Source organism: Megalopta genalis, chromosome 15, assembly GCF_051020955.1.
Source record: "Megalopta genalis isolate 19385.01 chromosome 15, iyMegGena1_principal, whole genome shotgun sequence".
NCBI classification, from domain to species: Eukaryota; Metazoa; Arthropoda; class Insecta; order Hymenoptera; family Halictidae; genus Megalopta; species Megalopta genalis.
In genome coordinates this window covers 8765683-8789678 of record NC_135027.1, presented here as the reverse complement: position 1 = coordinate 8789678, position 23996 = coordinate 8765683, and positions in this window count along the sequence as shown.

Sequence of the window (23996 nt, the reverse complement as noted above, 5' to 3'; positions counted from 1 at the left end):
ATATAAATGATTTAGTTTCAACTGGAAGCGAGACAAACGAGTTAGCCTCACATTCATGCGAAACAAATGATTTAGTTTTAAATACTTGCGATATAAACGATATAGCTTCAAATGCAAGCGATACAAACGAGTTAGGTTCACAGACATTCGAAACACATGATTTAGCTTCAAATCAATGCGAAGTAGAAGGTTTAGCTTCAAATCCATGCGAAACAAATGATTTAGCTTCAAATACTATCGATATAAATGATTTAGCTTCAACTGGAAGCGAACAAGCGAGTTAGCTTCTAATCCATGCGAAACGAATGATTTAGCTTCAAATACTTGCGATATAAACGATGTAGCTTCAAATGCATGCGAAACAAACGAGTTAGCTTCATATTCATTCGAAACACATGATTTAGCTTCAAATCAATGCGAAGAAGAAGGCTTAGCTTCAATCCAAGAGAAACAAATGATTTGCTTCAAATACTTGCGACATAAATGATTTAGATTCAACTGCATGCGAAACAAACAAGTTAGATTCAAATCCAAGCAAAACACGAGATTTAGATTCAAATCAATGCCGAGTAGAAGTTTTAGCTTCAAATCCATGTGAAACACATGATTTAACTTCAAATCCACGCGGAGTAGAGGTTTAACTTCAAATCCATGCGAAACAAATGATTTAGCTTCAAATACTTCCGATATAAATGATTTAGATTCAACTGCATGCGAAACAAACGAGTTAGCTTCAAATCCATGCGAAACACATGATTTGTCTTCAAAGCAATGCGAAGTAGAAGGTTTAGCTTCAAATCCATGCGAAACAAATGATTTAGCTTCCAATACTTACGATATAAATGATATAGCTTCAACTGGAAGCGAGACAAACGAGCTATTTTCACATTCATGCGAAACAAATGATTTAGCATCAAATACTAGCGATATAAAAGATTTAGCTTCAACTGGAAGCGAAACAATCGAGTTAGATTCAAATCCACGCGAAACACATGATTTATCTTCCAAGCAATGCGAAGTAGAAGGTTTAGCTTCAAATCCATGCGAAACAAATGATTTAACTCTAAATACTGGCGATATGAATGATATAGCTTCAACTGGAAGCGAACAAGCGAGTTAGCTTCTAATCCATGCGAAACAAATGATTTAGCTTCACATACTTGCGATATAAACGATAGAGCTTCAAATGGATGCGAAACAAACGAGTTAGCTTCACAGTCATTCGAAACACGTGATTTAGCTTCAAATCAATGCGATGTGGAAGGTTTACTTCAAATCCATGCGAAATACATGATTTAGCTTCAAATACTAGCGATATAAACGGTATATCTTCAAATGCATGCGAAACAAACGAGTTAGCTTCACAGTCATTCGAAACACATGATTTAGCTTCAAATCAATGCGAAGTAGAAGCTTTAGCTTCAAATCCATGCGAAACAAATGATTTAGCTTCAAGTACTTGCGATATAAATGATTTAGCTTCAACTGCATGCGAAACAATCGAGTTAGATTCAAATCCACGCGAAACACACGACAAAGCTTCACATCAGTACGAGGTAGAAGGTTTAGCTTCAAATCCATGCGAAACAAATGATTTAGCTTCAAATCCATGCGAAACAAATGATTTGTCTTGAAAGGAAAACGAAGTAGAAGGTTTAGCTTCAAATCCATGCGAAACAAATGTTTTAACTTTAAATACATGCGATATAAATGATATAGCTTCACTTGGAAGCGAAACAAGCGAGTTAGCTTCTAATCCATGCAAAACAAATGATTTAGCTTCAAATCAATGCGAAGTAGAAGGTTTAGCTTCAAATCCAAGAGAAACAAATGATTTTGCTTCAAATACTTGCGATATAAACGATATAGCTTCAAATGCATGCGAAACAAACGAGTTAGCTTCACAGTCATTCGAAACACATGATTTATCTTCAAATCAATTCGAAATAGAAGGTTTATCTTCAAATCCATGCGAAACAAATGATTTACCTTCAAATACTAGCGATATAAATGATTTAGCTTCAACTGCATGCGAAACAATCGAGTTAGATTCAAATCCACGCGAAACACACGACGAAGCTTCACATCAGTACGAGGTAGAAGGTTTAGCTTCAAATCCATGCGAAACAAATGATTTAGCTTCAAATCCATGCGAAACAAATGATTTGTCTTGAAAGGAAAACGTAGTAGAAGGTTTAGCTTCAAATCCATGCGAAACAAATGTTTTAACTTCAAATACGAGCGATATAAATGATATAGCTTCACTTGGAAGCGAAACAAGCGAGTTAACTTCTAATCCATGCAAAACAAATGATTTAGCTTCAAATCAATGCGAAGTAGAAGGTTTAGCTTCAAATCCAAGAGAAACAAATGATTCAGCTTCAAATACTTGCGATATAAACGATATAGCTTCAAATGCATGCGAATCAAACGAGTTAGCTTCACATTCATTCGAAACACGTGATTTAGCTTCAAATCAATGCGAAGTAGATGGTTTAGCTTCAAATCCAAGCGAAACAAATAATTTAGCTACAAATACTAGCGATATAAATGATTTAGCTCCAACTGGAAGCGAAACATGCGAGTTAGCTTCAAATCCATGCGAAACAAATGATTTAGCTTCAAGTATTTGCGATATACACGATATAGCTTCAAATGCATGCGAAACAAACGAGTTAGCTTCACATTCATTCGAAACACATGATTTTGCTTCAAATCAAAGCGGTGTAGAAGATTTGGCTTCAAAAACATGCGAAATAAATAATTTAGCTTCAAATACTTGCGATATAAAGGATTTAGATTCAACTGCATGCGAAACAAACGCGTTAGCTTCAAATCCATGCGAAACACATGATTTAGCTTCAAATCAATGCGAGGTAAAAGCTTTGGCTTCAAATCCATGCGAAACAAATGATTTAGCTTCAAATACTTGCCATATAAATGATTTAGATTCAACTGCATGCGAAACAAACAAGTTAGATTCAAATCCATGCGAAACAAACGATTTAGCTTTAAATACTTGCGATATAAATGATTTAGTTTCAACTGGAAGCGAGACAAACGAGTTAGCTTCACATTCATGCGAAACAAATGATTTAGTTTTAAATACTTGCGATATAAACGATATAGCTTCAAATGCAAGCGATACAAACGAGTTAGGTTCACAGACATTCGAAACACATGATTTAGCTTCAAATCAATGCGAAGTAGAAGGTTTAGCTTCAAATCCATGCGAAACAAATGATTTAGCTTCAAATACTATCGATATAAATGATTTAGCTTCAACTGGAAGCGAAACAAGCGAGTTAGCTTCTAATCCATGCGAAACGAATGATTTAGCTTCAAATACTTGCGATATAAACGATGTAGCTTCAAATGCATGCGAAACAAACGAGTTAGCTTCATATTCATTCGAAACACATGATTTAGCTTCAAATCAATGCGAAGAAGAAGGTTTAGCTTCAAATCCAAGAGAAACAAATGATTTTGCTTCGAATACTTGCGACATAAATGATTTAGATTCAACTGCATGCGAAACAAACAAGTTAGATTCAAATCCAAGCAAAACACGAGATTTAGATTCAAATCAATGCCGAGTAGAAGTTTTAGCTTCAAATCCATGTGAAACACATGATTTAACTTCAAATCCACGCGGAGTAGAAGGTTTAACTTCAAATCCATGCGAAACAAATGATTTAGCTTCAAATACTTCCGATATAAATGATTTAGATTCAACTGCATGCGAAACAAACGAGTTAGCTTCAAATCCTTGCGAAACACATGATTTGTCTTCAAAGCAATGCGAAGTAGAAGGTTTAGCTTCAAATCCATGCGAAACAAATGATTTAGCTTCCAATACTTACGATATAAATGATATAGCTTCAACTGGAAGCGAGACAAACGAGCTATTTTCACATTCATGCGAAACAAATGATTTAGCATCAAATACTTGCGATATAAAAGATTTAGCTTCAACTGGAAGCGAAACAATCGAGTTAGATTCAAATCCACGCGAAACACATGATTTATCTTCCAAGCAATGCGAAGTAGAAGGTTTAGCTTCAAATCCATGCGAAACAAATGATTTACTTTCAAATACTTGCGATATAAATGACTTAGCTTCAACTGCATGCGAAACAATCGAGTTAGATTCAAATCCACGCGAAACACATGACAAAGCTTCAAATCAGTGCGAGGTAGAAGGTTTAGCTTCAAATCCATGCGAAACAAATGATTTAGCATCAAATACTTGCGATATAAAAGATTTAGCTTCAACTGGAAGCGAAACAATCGAGTTAGATTCAAATCCACGCGAAACACATGATTTATCTTCCAAGCAATGCGAAGTAGTAGGTTTAGCTTCAAATCCATGCGAAACAAATGATTTACTTTCAAATACTTGCGATATAAATGATTTAGCTTTAACTGGAAGCGGAACAAGCGAGTTAGCTTCTAATCTATGCGAAACACTTGATTTATCTTCAAAGCAACGCGAAGTAGAAGGATTAGCTTCAAATCCATGCGAAACAAATGATTTAGCTTCAAATACTTGCGATATAAATGATTTAGATTCAACTGCATGCGAAACAAACGAGTTAGATTCAAATCCACACAAAACACGGGACAAAGCTTCAAATCAGTGCGAGGTAGAAGGTTTAGCTTCAAATCCATGCAAAACAAATGATTTAGCTTCGAATACTAGCGACATAAATGATTTAGCTTCAACTAGAAGCGAAACAAGCGAGTTAGCTTCTAATCCATGCGAAAAAAAATATTTAGCTTCAAATACTAGCGATATAAATGATATAGCTTCAACTGGAAGCGAAACAAGCGAGTTAGCTTCAAATACACGCGAAACACATGATTTATCTTCCAAGCAAAGCGAAGTAGAAGGTGTAGCCTCAAATCCATGCGAAACAAATGTTTTAGCTTCAAATACCAGCGATATAAATGACTTAGCTCCAACTGGAAGCGAAACATGCGAGTTAGCTTCAAATCCATGCGAAACTAATAATTTAGCTTCAAGTACTTGCGATATAAACGATATAGCTTCAAATGCATGCGAAACAAACGAGTTAGCTTCACATTCATTCGAAACACACGATTTAGCTTCAAATCAATGCGAAGTAGAAGGTGTAGCTTCAAATCCATGCAAAACAAATGATTTGCCTTCAAATACTGGCGATATAAATGATTTAGCACCAACTGAAAGCGATACAAGCGAATTAGCTTCTAATTCATGCGAAAAGAAAGATTTAGCTTCAAATACTTGCGATATAAACGATATAGATACAAATGCATGCGAAATAAACGAGTTAGCTTCACAGTCATTCGAAACACATGATTAATCTTCAAATCAATGCGAAGTAGAAGGTTTAGCTTCAAATCCATGCGAAACAAATGATTTAGTTTCAAATACTAGCGATATAAATGATTTAGCACCAACTGGAAGCGAAACATGCTAGTTAGCTTCAAATCCATGCGAAACAAATGATTTGGTTTCAAGTACTTGCGATATAAACGATATAGCTTCAAATGCATGCGAAACAAACGAGTTAGCTTCACATTCATTCGAAACACATGATTTAGCTTCAAATCAATGCGAAGTAGAAGGTTAAGCTTCAAATCCATGCGAAACAATTGATTTACCTTCAAATACTAGCGATATAAATGATTTAGCTTCAGGTGGAAGCGAAACAAGCGAGTTAGCTTCTAATCCATGCGAAACAAACGAATTAGCTTCACATTAATTCGAAACACATGATTTAGCCTCAAATCAATGCGAAGTAGAAGGTTTAGCTTCAAATCCATGCGAAACAAATGATTACCCTTCAAACACTTGCGATGTAAATGATTTAGCTTTAACTGGAAAAGGAACAAGCGAGTTAGCTTCAAATCCATGGGAAACACATGATTTATCTTCCAAGCAATGCGAAGTAGAAGGTTTAGCTTCAAATCCATGCGAAACAAATTATTCTGCTTCAAATACTAGCGATAAAAAATGATTTAGCTCCAACTGGAAGCGAAACATGCGAGTTAGCTTCAAATCCATGCGAAACAAATGATTTAGCTTAAAGTACATGCGATACAAACGATGTGGCTTCAAATGCATGCGAAACAAACGAGTTAGCTTCACATTTATTCGAAACACATGATTTAGCTTCAAATCAATGCGAAGTAAAAGATTTAGCTTCAAATCCATGTGAAACAAATGATTTAGCTTCAAATACTTGCGATATAAATGACTTAGATTCAACTGCATGCGAAACAATCGAGTTAGATTCAAATCCACGAGAAACACATGACAAAGCTTCAAATCAGTGCGAGGTAGAAGGTTTAGCTTCAAATCCATGCGAAACAAATGATTTAGCATCAAATACTTGCGATATAAAAGATTTAGCTTCAACTGGAAGCGAAACAATCGAGTTAGATTCAAATCCACGCGAAACACATGATTTATCTTCCAAGCAATGCGAAGTAGTAGGTTTAGCTTCAAATCCATGCGAAACAAATGATTTACTTTCAAATACTTGCGATATAAATGATTTAGCTTTAACTGGAAGCGGAACAAGCGAGTTAGCTTCTAATCTATGCGAAACACTTGATTTATCTTCAAAGCAACGCGAAGTAGAAGGATTAGCTTCAAATCCATGCGAAACAAATGATTTAGCTTCAAATACTTGCGATATAAATGATTTAGATTCAACTGCATGCGAAACAAACGAGTTAGATTCAAATCCACACAAAACACGGGACAAAGCTTCAAATCAGTGCGAGGTAGAAGGTTTAGCTTCAAATCCATGCAAAACAAATGATTTAGCTTCGAATACTAGCGACATAAATGATTTAGCTTCAACTAGAAGCGAAACAAGCGAGTTAGCTTCTAATCCATGCGAAAAAAAATATTTAGCTTCAAATACTAGCGATATAAATGATATAGCTTCAACTGGAAGCGAAACAAGCGAGTTAGCTTCAAATACACGCGAAACACATGATTTATCTTCCAAGCAAAGCGAAGTAGAAGGTGTAGCCTCAAATCCATGCGAAACAAATGTTTTAGCTTCAAATACCAGCGATATAAATGACTTAGCTCCAACTGGAAGCGAAACATGCGAGTTAGCTTCAAATCCATGCGAAACTAATAATTTAGCTTCAAGTACTTGCGATATAAACGATATAGCTTCAAATGCATGCGAAACAAACGAGTTAGCTTCACATTCATTCGAAACACACGATTTAGCTTCAAATCAATGCGAAGTAGAAGGTGTAGCTTCAAATCCATGCAAAACAAATGATTTGCCTTCAAATACTGGCGATATAAATGATTTAGCACCAACTGAAAGCGATACAAGCGAATTAGCTTCTAATTCATGCGAAAAGAAAGATTTAGCTTCAAATACTTGCGATATAAACGATATAGATACAAATGCATGCGAAATAAACGAGTTAGCTTCACAGTCATTCGAAACACATGATTAATCTTCAAATCAATGCGAAGTAGAAGGTTTAGCTTCAAATCCATGCGAAACAAATGATTTAGTTTCAAATACTAGCGATATAAATGATTTAGCACCAACTGGAAGCGAAACATGCTAGTTAGCTTCAAATCCATGCGAAACAAATGATTTGGTTTCAAGTACTTGCGATATAAACGATATAGCTTCAAATGCATGCGAAACAAACGAGTTAGCTTCACATTCATTCGAAACACATGATTTAGCTTCAAATCAATGCGAAGTAGAAGGTTAAGCTTCAAATCCATGCGAAATAATTGATTTACCTTCAAATACTAGCGATATAAATGATTTAGCTTCAGGTGGAAGCGAAACAAGCGAGTTAGCTTCTAATCCATGCGAAACAAACGAATTAGCTTCACATTAATTCGAAACACATGATTTAGCCTCAAATCAATGCGAAGTAGAAGGTTTAGCTTCAAATCCATGCGAAACAAATGATTACCCTTCAAACACTTGCGATGTAAATGATTTAGCTTTAACTGGAAAAGGAACAAGCGAGTTAGCTTCAAATCCATGGGAAACACATGATTTATCTTCCAAGCAATGCGAAGTAGAAGGTTTAGCTTCAAATCCATGCGAAACAAATTATTCTGCTTCAAATACTAGCGATAAAAAATGATTTAGCTCCAACTGGAAGCGAAACATGCGAGTTAGCTTCAAATCCATGCGAAACAAATGATTTAGCTTAAAGTACATGCGATACAAACGATGTGGCTTCAAATGCATGCGAAACAAACGAGTTAGCTTCACATTTATTCGAAACACATGATTTAGCTTCAAATCAATGCGAAGTAAAAGATTTAGCTTCAAATCCATGTGAAACAAATGATTTAGCTTCAAATACTTGCGATATAAATGACTTAGATTCAACTGCATGCGAAACAATCGAGTTAGATTCAAATCCACGAGAAACACATGACAAAGTTTCAAATCAGTGCGAGGTAGAAGGTTTAGCTTCAAATCCATGCGAAACAAATGATTTAGCATCAAATACTTGCGATATAAATGATTTAGCTTCAACTGGAAGCGAAACAATCGAGTTAGATTCAAATCCATGCGAAACACATTATTTATCTTCAAATCAATGCGGAGTAGAAGGTTTAGCTTCAAATCCATGCGAAACAAATGATTTAGCTTCAAATACTTGCGATATAAATGATTTAGCGTCAACTGGAAGTGAAACAAGCGAGTTAGCTTCTAATCCATGCGAAACACATTATTTATCTTCAAATCAATTCGGAGTAGAAGGTTTAGCTTCAAATCCATGCGAAACAAATGATTTAGCTTCAAATCCATGCGAACCACGTGATTTAGCTTCAAATCAATGCGGAGTAGAGGGTTTATCTTCAAATCCATGCGAATCAAATGATTTAGCTTCAAATACTTGCGATATAAATGGTTTAGCTTCAACTGCATGCGAAACAATCGAGTTAGTTTCAAATCCACACGAAACACATGACAAAGCTTCAAATGAGTGCGAGGTAGAAGGTTTAGCTTCAAATCCATGCGAAACAAATGATTTAGCTTCAAACACTTGCGATATAAATGATTTAGCTTCAACTGGAAGCGAAACAAGCGAGTTAGCTTCTAACCCATGCGAAACACATGATTTAACTTCAAATCAATGCGGAGTAGAAGGTTTATCTTCAAATCCATGCGAAACAAATGATTTAGCTTCAAATACATGCGATATAAACGATATAGCTTCAAATGCATGCGAATCAAACGAGTTAGCTTCACATTCATTCGAAACACGTGATTTAGCTTCAAATCAATGCGAAGTAGATGGTTTAGCTTCAAATCCAAGCGAAACAAATAATTTAGCTACAAATACTAGCGATATAAATGATTTAGCTCCAACTGGAAGCGAAACATGCGAGTTAGCTTCAAATCCATGCGAAACAAATGATTTAGCTTCAAGTATTTGCGATATAAACGATATAGCTTCAAATGCATGCGAAACAAACGAGTTAGCTTCACATTCATTCGAAACACATGATTTTGCTTCAAATCAAAGCGGTGTAGAAGATTTGGCTTCAAAAACATGCGAAATAAATAATTTAGCTTCAAATACTTGCGATATAAAGGATTTAGATTCAACTGCATGCGAAACAAACGCGTTAGCTTCAAATCCATGCGAAACACATGATTTAGCTTCAAATCAATGCGAGGTAAAAGCTTTGGCTTCAAATCCATGCGAAACAAATGATTTAGCTTCAAATACTTGCGATATAAATGATTTAGATTCAACTGCATGCGAAACAAACAAGTTAGATTCAAATCCATGCGAAACAAACGATTTAGCTTTAAATACTTGCGATATAAATGATTTAGTTTCAACTGGAAGCGAGACAAACGAGTTAGCCTCACATTCATGCGAAACAAATGATTTAGTTTTAAATACTTGCGATATAAACGATATAGCTTCAAATGCAAGCGATACAAACGAGTTAGGTTCACAGACATTCGAAACACATGATTTAGCTTCAAATCAATGCGAAGTAGAAGGTTTAGCTTCAAATCCATGCGAAACAAATGATTTAGCTTCAAATACTATCGATATAAATGATTTAGCTTCAACTGGAAGCGAAACAAGCGAGTTAGCTTCTAATCCATGCGAAACGAATGATTTAGCTTCAAATACTTGCGATATAAACGATGTAGCTTCAAATGCATGCGAAACAAACGAGTTAGCTTCATATTCATTCGAAACACATGATTTAGCTTCAAATCAATGCGAAGAAGAAGGTTTAGCTTCAAATCCAAGAGAAACAAATGATTTTGCTTCAAATACTTGCGACATAAATGATTTAGATTCAACTGCATGCGAAACAAACAAGTTAGATTCAAATCCAAGCAAAACACGAGATTTAGATTCAAATCAATGCCGAGTAGAAGTTTTAGCTTCAAATCCATGTGAAACACATGATTTAACTTCAAATCCACGCGGAGTAGAAGGTTTAACTTCAAATCCATGCGAAACAAATGATTTAGCTTCAAATACTTCCGATATAAATGATTTAGATTCAACTGCATGCGAAACAAACGAGTTAGCTTCAAATCCATGCGAAACACATGATTTGTCTTCAAAGCAATGCGAAGTAGAAGGTTTAGCTTCAAATCCATGCGAAACAAATGATTTAGCTTCCAATACTTACGATATAAATGATATAGCTTCAACTGGAAGCGAGACAAACGAGCTATTTTCACATTCATGCGAAACAAATGATTTAGCATCAAATACTTGCGATATAAAAGATTTAGCTTCAACTGGAAGCGAAACAATCGAGTTAGATTCAAATCCACGCGAAACACATGATTTATCTTCCAAGCAATGCGAAGTAGAAGGTTTAGCTTCAAATCCATGCGAAACAAATGATTTACTTTCAAATACTTGCGATATAAATGACTTAGCTTCAACTGCATGCGAAACAATCGAGTTAGATTCAAATCCACGCGAAACACATGACAAAGCTTCAAATCAGTGCGAGGTAGAAGGTTTAGCTTCAAATCCATGCGAAACAAATGATTTAGCATCAAATACTTGCGATATAAATGATTTAGCTTCAACTGGAAGCGAAACAATCGAGTTAGATTCAAATCCATGCGAAACACATTATTTATCTTCAAATCAATGCGGAGTAGAAGTTTTAGCTACAAATCCATGCGAAACAAGTGATTTAGCTTCAAATACTTGCGATATAAATGATTTAGCTTCAACTGAAAGCGATACAAACGAGTTAGATGCACATTCATTCGAAACACATGACTTAGGTTCAAATCAATGCGAAGTACAAGGTATAGCTTCAAATCCATGCGAAACAAATGATTTCGTTTCAAATACTTGCGATATAAATGATTTACCTTCAACTGGAAGCGAAACAAGCGAGTTAGCTTCTAATCCATGCGAAACAAATGATTTAGCTTCAAGTACTTGCGATATAAATGGTTTAGCATCAACTGCATGCGAAGCAATCGAGTTAGATTCACATCCACGCGAAACACATGACAGAGCTTCAAATCAGTGCGAGGTAGAAGGTTTAGCTTCAAATCCATGCGAAACAAATGATTTAGCTTCAAACACTTGCGATATAAATGATTTAGATTCAACTGGAAGCGAAACAAGCGAGTTAGCTTCTAACTCATGCCAAACACATGATTTAACTTCAAATCAATGCGGAGCAGAAGGATTAGCTTCAAATCCATGCGAAACAAATGATTTAGCTTCAAATCCATGCGAACCACGTGATTTAGCTTCAAATCAATGCGGAGTAGAGGGTTTATCTTCAAATCCATGCGAAACAAATGATTTAGCTTCAAATACATGCGATATAAATGATTTAGATTCAACTGCATGCGAAACAAATGATTTAGCTTCAAATCCATGCGAACCACGTGATTTATCTTCAAATCAATGCGGAGTAGAGGGTTTATCATCAAATCCATGCGAAACAAATGATTTAGCTTCAAACACTTGCGATATAAATGATTTAGCTTCAACTGGAAGCGAAACAAGCGAGTTAGCTTCACATTCACGCGAAACACATGATTTAGATTTAAATCAATTCGGAGTAGAAATTTTAGCTACAAATCCATGCGAAACAAGTGATTTAGCTTCAAATACTTGCGATATAAATGATTTAGCGTCAACTGGAAGTGAAACAAGCGAGTTAGATTCAAATCCATGCGAAACACATTATTGATCTTCAAAGCAACGCAAAGTAGAATGTTTAGCTTCAAATCCATGCGAAACAAATGATTTAGCTTCAAATACTTGCGATATAAATGGTTTAGCTTCAACTGGAAGCGAGACAAACGAGTTATCTTCACATTCACGCGAAACACATGATTTAGATTTAAATCAATGCGGAGTAGAAGGTTTAGCTTCAAATCCATGCGAAACAAATGATTAACCTTCAAACACTTGCGATGTAAATGATTTAGCGTCAGCTGGAAGTGAAACAAGCGAGTTAGATTCAAATCCATGCGAAACACATTATTTATCTTCAAAGCAACGCAAAGTAGAATGTTTAGCTTCAAATCCATGCGAAACAAATGATTTAGCTTCAAATACTTGCGATATAAATGGTTTAGCTTCAACTGGAAGCGAAACAAGCGAGTTAGCTTCTAACCCATGCGAAACACATGATTTAACTTCAAATCAATGCGGAGTAGAAGGTTTAGCTTCAAATCCATGCGAAACAAATGATTTAGCTTCAAATACATGCGATATAAATGATTTAGAATCAACTGGAAGTGAAACAAGCGAGTTAGATTCAAATCCATGCGAAACACATTATTTATCTTCAAAGCAACGCAAAGTAGAATGTTTAGCTTCAAATCCATGCGAAACAAATGATTTAGCTTCAAATACATGCGATATAAACGATATAGATTCAAATGCACGCGAAACAAACGAGTTAGCTTCACATTCATTCGAAACACATGATTTAGCTTCAAATCAATGCGAAGTAGAAGGTTTAACTTCAAATCCAAGCGAAACAAATAATTTAGCTTCAAATACTTGCGATATAAATGATTTAGCTTCAACTGCATGCGAAACAATCGAGTTAGTTTCAAATCCACTCGAAACACATGACAAAGCTTCAAATCAGTGCGAGGTAGAAGGTTTAGCTTCAAATCCATGCGAAACAAATGATTTTGCTTCAAATCCATGCGAACCACGTGATTTAGCTTCAAATCAATGCGGAGTAGAGGGTTTATCTTCAAATCCATGCGAAACAAATGATTTAGCTTCAAATACATGCGATATAAATGATTTAGATTCAACTGGAAGAGAAACAAGCGTGTTAGCTTCTAACTCATGCGAAACACATGATTTAACTTCAAATCAATGCGGAGCAGAAGGATTAGCTTCAAATCCATGCGAAACAAATGATTCAGCTTCAAATCCATGCGAACCACGTGATTTAGCTTCAAATCAATGCGCAGTAGAGGGTTTATCTTCAAATCCATGCGAAACAAATGATTTAGCTTCAAATACATGCGATATAAATGATTTAGAATCAACTGGAAGTGAAACAAGCAAGTTAGATTCAAATCCATGCGAAACACATTATTTATCTTCAAAGCAGCGCAAAGTAGAATGTTTAGCTTCATATCCATGCGAAACAAATGATTTAGCTTCAAATCCATGCGAACCACGTGATTTAGCTTCAAATCAATGCGGAGTAGAGGGTTTATCATCAAATCCATGCGAAACAAATGATTTAGCTTCAAACACTTGCGATATAAATGATTTAGCTTCAACTGGAAGCGAAACAGGCGAGTTAGCTTCACATTCACGCGAAACACATGATTTAGATTTAAATCAATGCGGAGTTGAAGTTTTAGCTACAAATCCATGCGAAACAAATGATTTACCTTCAAATACTAGCGATACAAACGATAAAGCTTCAAATTCATGCGAAACAAACGAGTTAGCTTCACAGTCATTCGAAACACATGATTTAGCTTCAAATCAATGCGAAGTAGAAGGTTTAGCTTCAAATCCATGCGAAACAAATGATTAACCTTCAAACACTTGCGATGTAAATGATTTAGCTTCAACTGGAAGCGAAACAAGCGAGTTAGCTTCTAACCCATGCGAAACACATGATTTAAGTTCAAATCAATGCGGAGTAGAAGGTTTAGCTTCAAATCCATGCGAAACAAAAGATTTAGCTTCAAATCCATGCGAACCACGTGATTTAGCTTCAAATCAATGCGGAGTAGAGGGTTTATCATCAAATCCATGCGAAACAAATGATTTAGATTCAAACACTTGCGATATAAATGATTTAGCTTCAACTGGAAGCGAAACAAGCGAGTTAGCTTCACATTCACGCGAAACACATGATTTAGATTTAAATCAATGCGGAGTAGAAATTTTAGCTACAAATCCATGCGAAACAAGTGATTTAGCTTCAAATACTTGCGATATAAATGATTTAGCGTCAACTGGAAGTGAAACAAGCGAGTTAGATTCAAATCCATGCGAAACAAATGATTTAACTCTAAATACTGGCGATATGAATGATATAGCTTCAACTGGAAGCGAAACAAGCGAGTTAGCTTCTAATCCATGCGAAACAAATGATTTAGCTTCACATACTTGCGATATAAACGATAGAGCTTCAAATGGATGCGAAACAAACGAGTTAGCTTCACAGTCATTCGAAACACGTGATTTAGCTTCAAATCAATGCGATGTGGAAGGTTTACTTCAAATCCATGCGAAATACATGATTTAGCTTCAAATACTAGCGATATAAACGGTATATCTTCAAATGCATGCGAAACAAACGAGTTAGCTTCACAGTCATTCGAAACACATGATTTAGCTTCAAATCAATGCGAAGTAGAAGCTTTAGCTTCAAATCCATGCGAAACAAATGATTTAGCTTCAAGTACTTGCGATATAAATGATTTAGCTTCAACTGCATGCGAAACAATCGAGTTAGATTCAAATCCACGCGAAACACACGACAAAGCTTCACATCAGTACGAGGTAGAAGGTTTAGCTTCAAATCCATGCGAAACAAATGATTTAGCTTCAAATCCATGCGAAACAAATGATTTGTCTTGAAAGGAAAACGAAGTAGAAGGTTTAGCTTCAAATCCATGCGAAACAAATGTTTTAACTTTAAATACATGCGATATAAATGATATAGCTTCACTTGGAAGCGAAACAAGCGAGTTAGCTTCTAATCCATGCAAAACAAATGATTTAGCTTCAAATCAATGCGAAGTAGAAGGTTTAGCTTCAAATCCAAGAGAAACAAATGATTTTGCTTCAAATACTTGCGATATAAACGATATAGCTTCAAATGCATGCGAAACAAACGAGTTAGCTTCACAGTCATTCGAAACACATGATTTATCTTCAAATCAATTCGAAATAGAAGGTTTATCTTCAAATCCATGCGAAACAAATGATTTACCTTCAAATACTAGCGATATAAATGATTTAGCTTCAACTGCATGCGAAACAATCGAGTTAGATTCAAATCCACGCGAAACACACGACGAAGCTTCACATCAGTACGAGGTAGAAGGTTTAGCTTCAAATCCATGCGAAACAAATGATTTAGCTTCAAATCCATGCGAAACAAATGATTTGTCTTGAAAGGAAAACGTAGTAGAAGGTTTAGCTTCAAATCCATGCGAAACAAATGTTTTAACTTCAAATACGAGCGATATAAATGATATAGCTTCACTTGGAAGCGAAACAAGCGAGTTAACTTCTAATCCATGCAAAACAAATGATTTAGCTTCAAATCAATGCGAAGTAGAAGGTTTAGCTTCAAATCCAAGAGAAACAAATGATTCAGCTTCAAATACTTGCGATATAAACGATATAGCTTCAAATGCATGCGAATCAAACGAGTTAGCTTCACATTCATTCGAAACACGTGATTTAGCTTCAAATCAATGCGAAGTAGATGGTTTAGCTTCAAATCCAAGCGAAACAAATAATTTAGCTACAAATACTAGCGATATAAATGATTTAGCTCCAACTGGAAGCGAAACATGCGAGTTAGCTTCAAATCCATGCGAAACAAATGATTTAGCTTCAAGTATTTGCGATATACACGATATAGCTTCAAATGCATGCGAAACAAACGAGTTAGCTTCACATTCATTCGAAACACATGATTTTGCTTCAAATCAAAGCGGTGTAGAAGATTTGGCTTCAAAAACATGCGAAATAAATAATTTAGCTTCAAATACTTGCGATATAAAGGATTTAGATTCAACTGCATGCGAAACAAACGCGTTAGCTTCAAATCCATGCGAAACACATGATTTAGCTTCAAATCAATGCGAGGTAAAAGCTTTGGCTTCAAATCCATGCGAAACAAATGATTTAGCTTCAAATACTTGCCATATAAATGATTTAGATTCAACTGCATGCGAAACAAACAAGTTAGATTCAAATCCATGCGAAACAAACGATTTAGCTTTAAATACTTGCGATATAAATGATTTAGTTTCAACTGGAAGCGAGACAAACGAGTTAGCTTCACATTCATGCGAAACAAATGATTTAGTTTTAAATACTTGCGATATAAACGATATAGCTTCAAATGCAAGCGATACAAACGAGTTAGGTTCACAGACATTCGAAACACATGATTTAGCTTCAAATCAATGCGAAGTAGAAGGTTTAGCTTCAAATCCATGCGAAACAAATGATTTAGCTTCAAATACTATCGATATAAATGATTTAGCTTCAACTGGAAGCGAAACAAGCGAGTTAGCTTCTAATCCATGCGAAACGAATGATTTAGCTTCAAATACTTGCGATATAAACGATGTAGCTTCAAATGCATGCGAAACAAACGAGTTAGCTTCATATTCATTCGAAACACATGATTTAGCTTCAAATCAATGCGAAGAAGAAGGTTTAGCTTCAAATCCAAGAGAAACAAATGATTTTGCTTCGAATACTTGCGACATAAATGATTTAGATTCAACTGCATGCGAAACAAACAAGTTAGATTCAAATCCAAGCAAAACACGAGATTTAGATTCAAATCAATGCCGAGTAGAAGTTTTAGCTTCAAATCCATGTGAAACACATGATTTAACTTCAAATCCACGCGGAGTAGAAGGTTTAACTTCAAATCCATGCGAAACAAATGATTTAGCTTCAAATACTTCCGATATAAATGATTTAGATTCAACTGCATGCGAAACAAACGAGTTAGCTTCAAATCCTTGCGAAACACATGATTTGTCTTCAAAGCAATGCGAAGTAGAAGGTTTAGCTTCAAATCCATGCGAAACAAATGATTTAGCTTCCAATACTTACGATATAAATGATATAGCTTCAACTGGAAGCGAGACAAACGAGCTATTTTCACATTCATGCGAAACAAATGATTTAGCATCAAATACTTGCGATATAAAAGATTTAGCTTCAACTGGAAGCGAAACAATCGAGTTAGATTCAAATCCACGCGAAACACATGATTTATCTTCCAAGCAATGCGAAGTAGAAGGTTTAGCTTCAAATCCATGCGAAACAAATGATTTACTTTCAAATACTTGCGATATAAATGACTTAGCTTCAACTGCATGCGAAACAATCGAGTTAGATTCAAATCCACGCGAAACACATGACAAAGCTTCAAATCAGTGCGAGGTAGAAGGTTTAGCTTCAAATCCATGCGAAACAAATGATTTAGCATCAAATACTTGCGATATAAAAGATTTAGCTTCAACTGGAAGCGAAACAATCGAGTTAGATTCAAATCCACGCGAAACACATGATTTATCTTCCAAGCAATGCGAAGTAGTAGGTTTAGCTTCAAATCCATGCGAAACAAATGATTTACTTTCAAATACTTGCGATATAAATGATTTAGCTTTAACTGGAAGCGGAACAAGCGAGTTAGCTTCTAATCTATGCGAAACACTTGATTTATCTTCAAAGCAACGCGAAGTAGAAGGATTAGCTTCAAATCCATGCGAAACAAATGATTTAGCTTCAAATACTTGCGATATAAATGATTTAGATTCAACTGCATGCGAAACAAACGAGTTAGATTCAAATCCACACAAAACACGGGACAAAGCTTCAAATCAGTGCGAGGTAGAAGGTTTAGCTTCAAATCCATGCAAAACAAATGATTTAGCTTCGAATACTAGCGACATAAATGATTTAGCTTCAACTAGAAGCGAAACAAGCGAGTTAGCTTCTAATCCATGCGAAAAAAAATATTTAGCTTCAAATACTAGCGATATAAATGATATAGCTTCAACTGGAAGCGAAACAAGCGAGTTAGCTTCAAATACACGCGAAACACATGATTTATCTTCCAAGCAAAGCGAAGTAGAAGGTGTAGCCTCAAATCCATGCGAAACAAATGTTTTAGCTTCAAATACCAGCGATATAAATGACTTAGCTCCAACTGGAAGCGAAACATGCGAGTTAGCTTCAAATCCATGCGAAACTAATAATTTAGCTTCAAGTACTTGCGATATAAACGATATAGCTTCAAATGCATGCGAAACAAACGAGTTAGCTTCACATTCATTCGAAACACACGATTTAGCTTCAAATCAATGCGAAGTAGAAGGTGTAGCTTCAAATCCATGCAAAACAAATGATTTGCCTTCAAATACTGGCGATATAAATGATTTAGCACCAACTGAAAGCGATACAAGCGAATTAGCTTCTAATTCATGCGAAAAGAAAGATTTAGCTTCAAATACTTGCGATATAAACGATATAGATACAAATGCATGCGAAATAAACGAGTTAGCTTCACAGTCATTCGAAACACATGATTAATCTTCAAATCAATGCGAAGTAGAAGGTTTAGCTTCAAATCCATGCGAAACAAATGATTTAGTTTCAAATACTAGCGATATAAATGATTTAGCACCAACTGGAAGCGAAACATGCTAGTTAGCTTCAAATCCATGCGAAACAAATGATTTGGTTTCAAGTACTTGCGATATAAACGATATAGCTTCAAATGCATGCGAAACAAACGAGTTAGCTTCACATTCATTCGAAACACATGATTTAGCTTCAAATCAATGCGAAGTAGAAGGTTAAGCTTCAAATCCATGCGAAACAATTGATTTACCTTCAAATACTAGCGATATAAATGATTTAGCTTCAGGTGGAAGCGAAACAAGCGAGTTAGCTTCTAATCCATGCGAAACAAACGAATTAGCTTCACATTAATTCGAAACACATGATTTAGCCTCAAATCAATGCGAAGTAGAAGGTTTAGCTTCAAATCCATGCGAAACAAATGATTACCCTTCAAACACTTGCGATGTAAATGATTTAGCTTTAACTGGAAAAGGAACAAGCGAGTTAGCTTCAAATCCATGGGAAACACATGATTTATCTTCCAAGCAATGCGAAGTAGAAGGTTTAGCTTCAAATCCATGCGAAACAAATTATTCTGCTTCAAATACTAGCGATAAAAAATGATTTAGCTCCAACTGGAAGCGAAACATGCGAGTTAGCTTCAAATCCATGCGAAACAAATGATTTAGCTTAAAGTACATGCGATACAAACGATGTGGCTTCAAATGCATGCGAAACAAACGAGTTAGCTTCACATTTATTCGAAACACATGATTTAGCTTCAAATCAATGCGAAGTAAAAGATTTAGCTTCAAATCCATGTGAAACAAATGATTTAGCTTCAAATACTTGCGATATAAATGACTTAGATTCAACTGCATGCGAAACAATCGAGTTAGATTCAAATCCACGAGAAACACATGACAAAGTTTCAAATCAGTGCGAGGTAGAAGGTTTAGCTTCAAATCCATGCGAAACAAATGATTTAGCATCAAATACTTGCGATATAAATGATTTAGCTTCAACTGGAAGCGAAACAATCGAGTTAGATTCAAATCCATGCGAAACACATTATTTATCTTCAAATCAATGCGGAGTAGAAGGTTTAGCTTCAAATCCATGCGAAACAAATGATTTAGCTTCAAATACTTGCGATATAAATGATTTAGCGTCAACTGGAAGTGAAACAAGCGAGTTAGCTTCTAATCCATGCGAAACACATTATTTATCTTCAAATCAATTCGGAGTAGAAGGTTTAGCTTCAAATCCATGCGAAACAAATGATTTAGCTTCAAATCCATGCGAACCACGTGATTTAGCTTCAAATCAATGCGGAGTAGAGGGTTTATCTTCAAATCCATGCGAATCAAATGATTTAGCTTCAAATACTTGCGATATAAATGGTTTAGCTTCAACTGCATGCGAAACAATCGAGTTAGTTTCAAATCCACACGAAACACATGACAAAGCTTCAAATGAGTGCGAGGTAGAAGGTTTAGCTTCAAATCCATGCGAAACAAATGATTTAGCTTCAAACACTTGCGATATAAATGATTTAGCTTCAACTGGAAGCGAAACAAGCGAGTTAGCTTCTAACCCATGCGAAACACATGATTTAACTTCAAATCAATGCGGAGTAGAAGGTTTATCTTCAAATCCATGCGAAACAAATGATTTAGCTTCAAATACATGCGATATAAACGATATAGCTTCAAATGCATGCGAATCAAACGAGTTAGCTTCACATTCATTCGAAACACGTGATTTAGCTTCAAATCAATGCGAAGTAGATGGTTTAGCTTCAAATCCAAGCGAAACAAATAATTTAGCTACAAATACTAGCGATATAAATGATTTAGCTCCAACTGGAAGCGAAACATGCGAGTTAGCTTCAAATCCATGCGAAACAAATGATTTAGCTTCAAGTATTTGCGATATAAACGATATAGCTTCAAATGCATGCGAAACAAACGAGTTAGCTTCACATTCATTCGAAACACATGATTTTGCTTCAAATCAAAGCGGTGTAGAAGATTTGGCTTCAAATCCATGCGAAACAAATGATTTAGCTTCAAATACTTGCGATATAAATGATTTAGATTCAACTGCATGCGAAACAAACAAGTTAGATTCAAATCCATGCGAAACAAACGATTTAGCTTTAAATACTTGCGATATAAATGATTTAGTTTCAACTGGAAGCGAGACAAACGAGTTAGCCTCACATTCATGCGAAACAAATGATTTAGTTTTAAATACTTGCGATATAAACGATATAGCTTCAAATGCAAGCGATACAAACGAGTTAGGTTCACAGACATTCGAAACACATGATTTAGCTTCAAATCAATGCGAAGTAGAAGGTTTAGCTTCAAATCCATGCGAAACAAATGATTTAGCTTCAAATACTATCGATATAAATGATTTAGCTTCAACTGGAAGCGAAACAAGCGAGTTAGCTTCTAATCCATGCGAAACGAATGATTTAGCTTCAAATACTTGCGATATAAACGATGTAGCTTCAAATGCATGCGAAACAAACGAGTTAGCTTCATATTCATTCGAAACACATGATTTAGCTTCAAATCAATGCGAAGAAGAAGGTTTAGCTTCAAATCCAAGAGAAACAAATGATTTTGCTTCAAATACTTGCGACATAAATGATTTAGATTCAACTGCATGCGAAACAAACAAGTTAGATTCAAATCCAAGCAAAACACGAGATTTAGATTCAAATCAATGCCGAGTAGAAGTTTTAGCTTCAAATCCATGTGAAACACATGATTTAACTTCAAATCCACGCGGAGTAGAAGGTTTAACTTCAAATCCATGCGAAACAAATGATTTAGCTTCAAATACTTCCGATATAAATGATTTAGATTCAACTGCATGCGAAACAAACGAGTTAGCTTCAAATCCATGCGAAACACATGATTTGTCTTCAAAGCAATGCGAAGTAGAAGGTTTAGCTTCAAATCCATGCGAAACAAATGATTTAGCTTCCAATACTTACGATATAAATGATATAGCTTCAACTGGAAGCGAGACAAACGAGCTATTTTCACATTCATGCGAAACAAATGATTTAGCATCAAATACTTGCGATATAAAAGATTTAGCTTCAACTGGAAGCGAAACAATCGAGTTAGATTCAAATCCACGCGAAACACATGATTTATCTTCCAAGCAATGCGAAGTAGAAGGTTTAGCTTCAAATCCATGCGAAACAAATGATTTACTTTCAAATACTTGCGATATAAATGACTTAGCTTCAACTGCATGCGAAACAATCGAGTTAGATTCAAATCCACGCGAAACACATGACAAAGCTTCAAATCAGTGCGAGGTAGAAGGTTTAGCTTCAAATCCATGCGAAACAAATGATTTAGCATCAAATACTTGCGATATAAATGATTTAGCTTCAACTGGAAGCGAAACAATCGAGTTAGATTCAAATCCATGCGAAACACATTATTTATCTTCAAATCAATGCGGAGTAGAAGTTTTAGCTACAAATCCATGCGAAACAAGTGATTTAGCTTCAAATACTTGCGATATAAATGATTTAGCTTCAACTGAAAGCGATACAAACGAGTTAGATGCACATTCATTCGAAACACATGACTTAGGTTCAAATCAATGCGAAGTACAAGGTATAGCTTCAAATCCATGCGAAACAAATGATTTCGTTTCAAATACTTGCGATATAAATGATTTACCTTCAACTGGAAGCGAAACAAGCGAGTTAGCTTCTAATCCATGCGAAACAAATGATTTAGCTTCAAGTACTTGCGATATAAATGGTTTAGCATCAACTGCATGCGAAGCAATCGAGTTAGATTCACATCCACGCGAAACACATGACAGAGCTTCAAATCAGTGCGAGGTAGAAGGTTTAGCTTCAAATCCATGCGAAACAAATGATTTAGCTTCAAACACTTGCGATATAAATGATTTAGATTCAACTGGAAGCGAAACAAGCGAGTTAGCTTCTAACTCATGCCAAACACATGATTTAACTTCAAATCAATGCGAAGCAGAAGGATTAGCTTCAAATCCATGCGAAACAAATGATTTAGCTTCAAATCCATGCGAACCACGTGATTTAGCTTCAAATCAATGCGGAGTAGAGGGTTTATCTTCAAATCCATGCGAAACAAATGATTTAGCTTCAAATACATGCGATATAAATGATTTAGATTCAACTGCATGCGAAACAAATGATTTAGCTTCAAATCCATGCGAACCACGTGATTTATCTTCAAATCAATGCGGAGTAGAGGGTTTATCATCAAATCCATGCGAAACAAATGATTTAGCTTCAAACACTTGCGATATAAATGATTTAGCTTCAACTGGAAGCGAAACAAGCGAGTTAGCTTCACATTCACGCGAAACACATGATTTAGATTTAAATCAATTCGGAGTAGAAATTTTAGCTACAAATCCATGCGAAACAAGTGATTTAGCTTCAAATACTTGCGATATAAATGATTTAGCGTCAACTGGAAGTGAAACAAGCGAGTTAGATTCAAATCCATGCGAAACACATTATTGATCTTCAAAGCAACGCAAAGTAGAATGTTTAGCTTCAAATCCATGCGAAACAAATGATTTAGCTTCAAATACTTGCGATATAAATGGTTTAGCTTCAACTGGAAGCGAGACAAACGAGTTATCTTCACATTCACGCGAAACACATGATTTAGATTTAAATCAATGCGGAGTAGAAGGTTTAGCTTCAAATCCATGCGAAACAAATGATTAACCTTCAAACACTTGCGATGTAAATGATTTAGCGTCAGCTGGAAGTGAAACAAGCGAGTTAGATTCAAATCCATGCGAAACACATTATTTATCTTCAAAGCAACGCAAAGTAGAATGTTTAGCTTCAAATCCATGCGAAACAAATAATTTAGCTTCAAATACTTGCGATATAAATGATTTAGCTTCAACTGCATGCGAAACAATCGAGTTAGTTTCAAATCCACTCGAAACACATGACAAAGCTTCAAATCAGTGCGAGGTAGAAGGTTTAGCTTCAAATCCATGCGAAACAAATGATTTTGCTTCAAATCCATGCGAACCACGTGATTTAGCTTCAAATCAATGCGGAGTAGAGGGTTTATCTTCAAATCCATGCG